The following is an 8,270-nucleotide window of genomic DNA, read 5'->3' as shown; positions in this document are numbered from 1 at the left end:
TATATTTCTTTTAGAAAAGGTTTTTATTTTTATTTTTGTACACATGTGGGTATGTGCATGGGAATATAGTATACTTGGAGAGCTAAAGAGGGAGTTGGGACCCCTGGAAGTACAGGCAGTTGTGAGTTGCCTGAATGGGTCTAGGAACTGAACTCCCGCTCTTTGCAAGAGCAGTGTGCATTCTTAACCACCTTTCTAGCCCCTATGGACTCCATCTTGACCATACTCACTTCCACTCCCTTCTCTGACTTCCCCTGGGTCCTCCAATATACCTCCTTCCATGTTTATACCCCTCCCCCCTCTAATAACTTACTGAGGCCAATCATGCATGTACATGCATTCAGAGCCATCTACTGACATTAGGGCAACTTAATAGAAGTGGGAAGACATTTTGTATTCTATATAGCCTGTTTCCTAAGAGAAGAAATTATCAGAACCCTTTAACTGTATTTCTCAACCCCAAAGTCAGCCAAGTCTAGATCACCAGTGACTAATACAGCTTCTTAGATTGCAGTTACTGTCTGTGTTTAGATTTTCTCTGGTGTTTTATCACAGCCATTGAAGATGATTAGTGCACCTCCTGTAGGGCCCTACCCAAGCGCAGTCACCGTCATGACATCGCATACTCGAGCTTTAATTACACCATCATTTGGGATAGTTCGGATGAGACTCTCACTGTTACATCACAGACAGGGTGTACTTATCCCTTTGATGTTCAGCTAAGCCACATGACTTGATTTGGCTAATACAACGTTAGTGGTCTGATGTGAGCGGAAGCATGTGCGTGTGTGTGTGTGTGTGTGTGCGCGCGCGTGCGCGGGACCTTGTTTCTGCTCCTTGAACAATGAGGGTTGCGTGATGTTGAACTCTCTCAGCTGACTGGCACACCAACAAGCATAAAGATAAACACTCATTTTGTCACACAGAACTTTCGGGTAAAAGCTGGTCGTGCAGCACAGGTGACTGAGATGATCTTACGTATCCATCTCTGCCGCTAGAGCCAAAGATACCAAGAAAGTCAGCACACAGCTGGGGAGTATAGCTCAGTGGTAGCATGCTCGCTGAGCATGCACAGAGGTCCTGAGTTTGTTCCTGGTGCCACCATATAAATGCATAAAAATAAATAAATGTTAAAAATATGAAAAGAGGAAGTATACAGGCGTGGCTCATTTTTGTGGTTCTATCACCTATTAGCTAAGATGCCTACTAAGCCTGAGTTGAATGAGTGTATGATAAATGATGAGGTTGCCATGGAAACACTTAGTATATCACAGATGCAGCTGGTAATCTGTGGATAGGCAATGTTCTATACAGTCTGGGTCTAGTTCTCTCCTAAACTTGAAAATAATGCAGGTTTATGTGCAGGAAAAATGCCCCTCTATCTACAGTCAGCCGTGTATTGACTTTGCAATCACAGTCTCCCACCCATAGGAAGTTAAAGATTATTAAAGAAAATAAAAAATAAATGAAAGTTCAGGAAGTCCTTTGTGTTACTTTGTTTTCTAATTTTAAATCTTATTAGTTTAAAGTGATAATAATAATAAAAAAAAGCCATTTGGAGACAGGACAATGTTATCACATCTGGAGGAGCTTTAATAAGATTGGGATGCAGGCTCTGTTCTCCTCCCAATGCACATGTGCGGTTCTCATTAGCTTTCACATTATCTCAGGAAACGTACCGGAAGGTGTCACACGCCATCAACACTCCACACAAAGGGCTAATGAATAGGTTCGTGTAGTATTAATGCAGATGTTCAACATCAGCTATGATAAGTGCTCACTAACAGGAGGTGTCTATGGACAGTTTATGCGCACCGATTTCCCTCGTACGTATAAGAAAGTATAAACACAGACACCATTGTGAGCTGTGAAAGAATTTGTAAAAATTCCAAATAATTCTGAAGAGGTTTCTTAAGATTTATGAGTCTAATAACTTTTTGGATTAGCTGAATCTTTAAAAGCAGTCATGTAATTTCTCTAAAACAATTCAGTATATCTGCCTCCAAAAATCACATCCCAAGTATTTTATGTATGCAACACTGTTAAGTGTTGGATATTTGTATGTCTTTGCGACACTAGTATTTCTTTTTCAACACTTTGCAGCTATGTTGTATGCTTTCTTCCGAGGATGAAGTAGAGGCCTGTGTGTAAAGAACTTATGTTTTTCTTTTCTTTTTTTCTTTTCTTTTCTTTTTTTTTTTTTTTTTTTTTTTCGGAGCTGGGGACCGAACCCAGGGCCTTGCGCTTGCTAGGCAAGCGCTCTACCACTGAGCTAAATCCCCAACCCCCAGAACTTATGTTTTTCTTCTCTGCACATTTTGCTCAATCCACGCCTTGTCCATATTTCTAGGTTTATAGACTTTGACTGTTTATATGAAGAAAATACGATTAGAAATATTAACAAGCCAGCCATACAGATGTTTGTGTATGGTATTAGAAAAACTAAACGGTGATGTTAAAATGTACATATTTACATATTCTGATGCAATATTTACTTCTATTAGTCTTACAATTTCTCTTTCTTCCAAAGCAGTATTTGATTCCTTGTTTGCTTGAAATAAAACAGGATCCCATTTGTGGCAGGAACTGAGATGTACTACTCTGCCTCTCCTTCAAGAAAGCAGTTGCAGTCAGCTGGGAGGAGCGTAGTTAGGGAATATCTCCTAGCTGCTCACTGGTCTGTCACAGCTTACCCTAGAGGTCCCACTCTTCTTGGGGAAGCCCATAGCTGAGCAGAACAGCTGAAGAAGAGGCTAGCCATTTCTCTCCTGAGTGGAACCCTTGCGGGCTAGCTCTGGTCTCTGCTTGCCAGAGATTTTACATAGGTCCTTATCACTGTCTGATGGCTTGCTCTGCCCAGTCTGCTGCCCTTTCAGGGATGCTACTGGCAATTAACCCTTTGTTGATCTTGCTGTCTGCCTCCTAGGGAATCCAGACGGCATCCTATATTTACCAGGGCTTAAATGACAAATGCAAAGTTAGAATCTGATAGGAAATGGTGAAAGTTAGAAAATTTTGTTGTGTAAACAATCCACAATAATATTATACTCTGTTCCTCCTTCTCTTCCTCGTCCTCCTCTCCCTTCTCCTCCTCTCTCTTCTCTCTCTCTCTCTCTCTCTCTCTCTCTCTCTCTCTCTCTCCCCCCCCCCCTCCGGTGCATGTGTGTGTGCATAGGCAGAAGGCTGTATTCTTCTAGTATTCTCCACATTATTTCTCTGAAGCTAATGGATTGGCTGGACCAGCTCTGGGGATCTGCCTGCCGTTCCACTCCTCCCCACCCAGGGTTACAGGTACTTGCTCCTGTGCCAAGTTTTCTATGAGGGTTCTGGGTATTGTAATTTAGGCCTTTCCCCCTGTGAACAGCAAACAGTAAGTGTCATCTCCTCAGCTCTCTTATGTCATTTTCTAAGACACGAAGATGTATACGTGATGAAGATATCGAGAAAATAGAACGAGGAAAGCAGCGCTCGCTAGCGACCCATGGACCAGATGTTTTGATGCTATTTCCAAAACTTACAAGAAAAAAGTTCTAAATGCTTTGCCATATTTGAAATATGTATTTAAGCCCAGATTTTTGTAACAAAGGTAATGTTTTTAATATTGGTAAATAAATATCTAAATTGTTATGCTTTGTAAATTAATATACTTAACACTAAAATATAATTTAAAGTATCTAAGTGAGCAAAACCATCTGTGCTGACACAGGCCAGGGAAACAACCTTATATTTTCAATTAAGTGCTGGAAGGCATTCAGCAATGGCTTTCTACCTGCGAAATGCTCAGCTCACCAAAGAACATCCACAGAGCACTTTGAGAAACACCCTGCTAAAAACAAAATTCTGAAAGTTTGGAGGGGAGGAGGAGATCAAAAACACAGTAAAAATCCATCTGTAACACATAACCGAAGGGGAGAAACAGAGGTGAACAGACAGATGTGGTCCGGGTAACAAAGGGAGAAAATGTAACAAAAGCAAGTCTGCATATGTTTGTAGTTACTTTAAATAGTCTCGGATATTTTCATAGGAAAGCCTTGTACTGCGATGCATTTGCAATAGCTGGAGCAGTGTGGAGTAAGCTGGACCATGTGTTTTTGCTGGAGAGGCAGGACAAACAGTTGACTGTTTGTGTTGTTTAGAGGGAGGCCCTGGACCAGTCATATTAACCCCTTGGCTCTCAGTGCTAAGTTTCCTTTTTTCAGCTCTCTGAGGTAGGAGGTCACCCATCTAAAATGCATCAGACATAGAAATGCTTCCATCCAGGGACAGTTTATCATCACCATTGTTTGTCCCCATCTTATTTCAAAACTAAGCAATGATTCTTGCTTTTTCATGAAACAAAGGACAAAGGTTCCCAGAGTTTGAGCAGGAGGAAGGGTTTTGGAGAGAAATTCTGTAAGAAGAGCGGGGTGATTTTTGACCAGCATCTTTTGCCAACACAGCTGTCGCCAGCCTTCTTTAAAACTTGTGTGTGAGTAGGCTATTCTTTTCCTCAACAGCAAGAAGACCTCTAAGTTCAGCCCAAATTCCGCACGTGCGTGTGCATGCGCGGACACACACACACACACACACACACACACACACACACACACACACACACACACACTCACACACTCTGGTACCAGATCATTGCCATGTCTGGTCTAGTTTCTCATCTCCCACTACCCCTCTGGACACCCTGGCCTGCGTTTTGCAAGAATCCCACTTAATCCTCAGGTGTTCCCTTAACAATTCCAACATCCTCGGTTCCTTTATCCTACTCTTGGGGTGGGTATGAGTCCCCACTTTTCCTCTTTATTGTACAGCTTTATTGCTGTGATCCATTTGGGGACAAAGTCTTCCTTACTGTCCTTAATAAATACCAGAGTAACTCTTTTTCTCAAACAGGGTTTTAACCCTTCTCAGTTGAGGTTTTTTTTTGGTTGTGTTTTTGTTGTTGTTGTTTTTGTTTTTGTTCTTGGTGTGTTTCAGATGCCTCCACCCACCTTCCCCTCCATTGCTCTGAAACTTGTTATGTGACTACAACGCTGAGATTTATTTAAAGTTGCTATCGTTTATAATGGACGCACGCCTACTTACTTTAGCTTACCATAGCTTAGTTGTTTGTGTGCGCTTGTTCTCTGCTGCTTTTGGTCCTCATCACCATGACTCTTGGGTCAACAGGAAGAAAGGGCTCTTTGTGGAGCTAGCAGCTCAGATGACCCGAGGAGTGGGATAACTACCATGGATGAGGACTAACGCATGTGGCTATGTCCTGTCAGGATGATCATGGTGAGAACTGAGGCTAAAAAAATGAGGCTGACGATTTTCTGAGGCGAGTTTGTAGTTCTGGCTACTCTGATTCTCTCCTAATACTTGGCAGTCAATGCAGGGATGTCCAAGGAGTTGCTTAATCCACAGTGGGCATGCTCACTGGGCTGATGCAGAAGCACTTGACTCAAAGGGGACCTGAGGGTGGGGGTGACTAAGGTTTGGAAGGAAGAAACACAAAAGCATAAGATAGCAGGGAAGGGAAACTGAGAGAAAAGTTTGTTTGGCTTGAAAGTTTGTGCCCTCCTCAAATTTATACATTGCAATACTCCCTTTGCATTATGTTTATATAAGGGTTATTGTATTAGAAGGTGGGGCTTGGGGGAGTATTAGACCTTGTGACTGGCATCGTGCTCTAACAGAGAGGCTCCGGAGAACTAACTCACTATGTAGCTGAGAGGACCTGAACTTCTGATCATCTTTCTGTCTTCCTTTCTTGATCTTGGGATTACAAATGTGAGCCACCACCCTGATGTATATGGTGCTAGAGGTGGAACCCAGAGCACCATATTTGATATCATATATCATCGTATATGATAGGTAAGGGCTCTACCAACTAAGCTACATCCCTAGCTCCCAGAGGACCAGCCTGTCTCTCCTGCCAGCTGAGTGGCGGCTGCACAATGATTTATTTGTGAGCCAGAAACTGGCCTTTATCAGACAGTGGACATTCGACCACTTGAGCCTAGTCTCCTTGGCCCCCAGAACTATGAGCAATGTGTTCTTGTGTATAGACTACATAGTTGTGGCAGTAATCTAAGACCAGAAATATTTCTATGGTGGGAGGGAGTGAACTTTAAGAGTGATCTCATTTTGATTGTGGTCCAACTTGAGAAAGCATCAAGGCCCAAGCTGATGGGAGGGGAATCTGGACTCACTGTATTCTTATTGGCCACTGAGAATAAACTCATTGGCTGAGATGTGGTCTTCTGTTAGGCATAAGTTATTAAAGACATGGAGGTATTATATTGGTTTCCTTGTAAACTAAACGTCTACCTATAAATCTAACTCTGAGAGGTCAGTGGGGTGGCGGAGAACAAGAAGAAATAGGCAAGTGCCCACGTCCATCCATTGTAAATGAAACCACCAGGAGTATGTAGGATGCGTGCATCTAAACACAGCAGGGGCTGAAGCTTCGAGAGGTGAATCTGACTTGCAAATGAGAACCACCTAATTACCCCGAGGAATACCAGGAGTCTTCTTTATAGTCTAAAGAGCATCACTGGGTTGGCTGTACATGCCAAGGACAAGCTACAAACTTATTGTCATAGCAGTATCGCTAATACATGAGGCAAATAAAGGACTGTAATTTATTATGAAAAGGACAATTGGAAGGGAAAAATATCTATGGACAGTTTCTCCTTCCCGTCACCCTTGGGCTCTTTTATATGCCAATTTGTCTTTCAAGGTGCCAACCAAGTCATTCGAAATTATTTAATGCACGTGTAAGCTTGCTTTTTGCATAAATGTGTGCGACTATAAGCTATAGGTTTACAAATATAAATTAGATGATTGCTTCAGGCCCAGGTACCTGAATTTATACCTTTCTTTTAGAAATGAAAAGTAATTACCAACTGTTACGTGTTCCCATTAGTTGTTTAGTAATATCTAAAGGGGAGAAGATTTGAGGGGAAAGTATGGTCCAGGTATTAATATTTATGAGCTGTGTAGGCACAGTCAGATTCTGCCCCTGGAATAAGAATACTTAATGAACACATTTACAAGGTTGAAATGGCCTGTGGCCCTGACTATGTAATGCCCAAGCAATTAGATCATAAATGAAAAATATACTTGATCAACATATTGGCTTGTTTACCCACTGGCTGAGAGTAACTTTGGATAGTGTTTCTGAATGGAAGTGGGTTGTAAACTTTTGGTCAATCTATCAATATTTTGGAGGGCTTTTTTGTTTGTTTTTTCTTTAAATTTTGTTCAATACAACATAATCTCTAACTTCACCGAGGTGGCTGACCACGTCCACAACCGAAGCTGCCTCTAAACTGAAATTCTGTTGCTGAGCCAGCCGCAGCCTCGGCTTTCTTGTCAGCTCAGGGAGCACAGCACTCCTTCCGTAGGTGTCTCTGTCTGCCTCTCCTCTGGTGAATCTTGCAGGCCTTTCACTCTCTGGACCTTTGGGCCGAGACCTGCGGGTCTTGGAATGGCTGTGGCGCAGGGTGGCGGGCGCGATCTCCGGAGGTAGGTGCAGGTAATCTCGGAGATACTGGCTAGCCTCATTTGTGAGGTACCAGTAGAAATGTCTCCATCACTTAGTCTCGAGACTTGAGAGACAAAGTGGCCTTCATGACGTGAAGGTTGGGCATGTTCTTGTCTGCCAGCTCGGGGTGTTTGGGCATATGGACATCTTTTTTTGGCAACCATCACTCCTTCCTTGAAAGGAGTTCATAGATGGCGATCCGATTCTTCTTAGGCATCAACATCATGGCGGCTGCAGGTTCTGAGGTGGAGGCTTAGAGGGCTTTCTCCTTTCTTTCTTTCTTTCTTTCTTTCTTTCTTTCTTTCTTTCTTTCTTTCTTTCTTTTTTTATTGCTACAAATATCTTCTTTTTCAGGAATCTCTTTTTTATTTTTTCCCATCTTTATTAAATTGGGTATTTCTTACTACATTTCAAATGTTATTCTCTTTCCTGGTTTCCAGGCCAACATCCCCCTAACCCCTCTCCCTCCCCTTCTGTATGGGTGTTTCCCTCCCCATCCTCCCCCATTACCGCCCTCCCCCCAAGAATCCCGTTCACTGGGGCTTCAGTCTTGGCAGGACCAAGGGCTTTAGAGGGCTTTTTTTTTTTTTTTCTTTTTTTCAGAGCTGGGGACCGAACCCAGGGCCTTGTGCTTTCTAGGCAAGCACTCTTCCACTGAGCTAAATCCCCAACCCCTAGAGGGCTTTTTTATCAATACATCAGAAATTGCTTGGCATTCTTAGTATGATTTCATCCAGGGGAATTTGCG

The 8,270-nt window shown here is 42.6% G+C and overlaps 1 pseudogene; it reads right to left on the bottom strand.

Annotated features, from left to right (window-relative positions):
• Nucleotides 1-314: 314 nt before the first annotated feature.
• Nucleotides 315-7,956, bottom strand: LOC134480588 (small ribosomal subunit protein eS10-like; annotated as a pseudogene).
• Nucleotides 7,957-8,270: the final 314 nt, after the last annotated feature.

Source organism: Rattus norvegicus, chromosome 9, assembly GCF_036323735.1.
Source record: "Rattus norvegicus strain BN/NHsdMcwi chromosome 9, GRCr8, whole genome shotgun sequence".
Lineage (NCBI taxonomy): Eukaryota > Metazoa > Chordata > Mammalia > Rodentia > Muridae > Rattus > Rattus norvegicus.
Note: the sequence above shows the minus strand (reverse complement) of the source record. Positions and strands in the feature narration are given on the sequence as shown.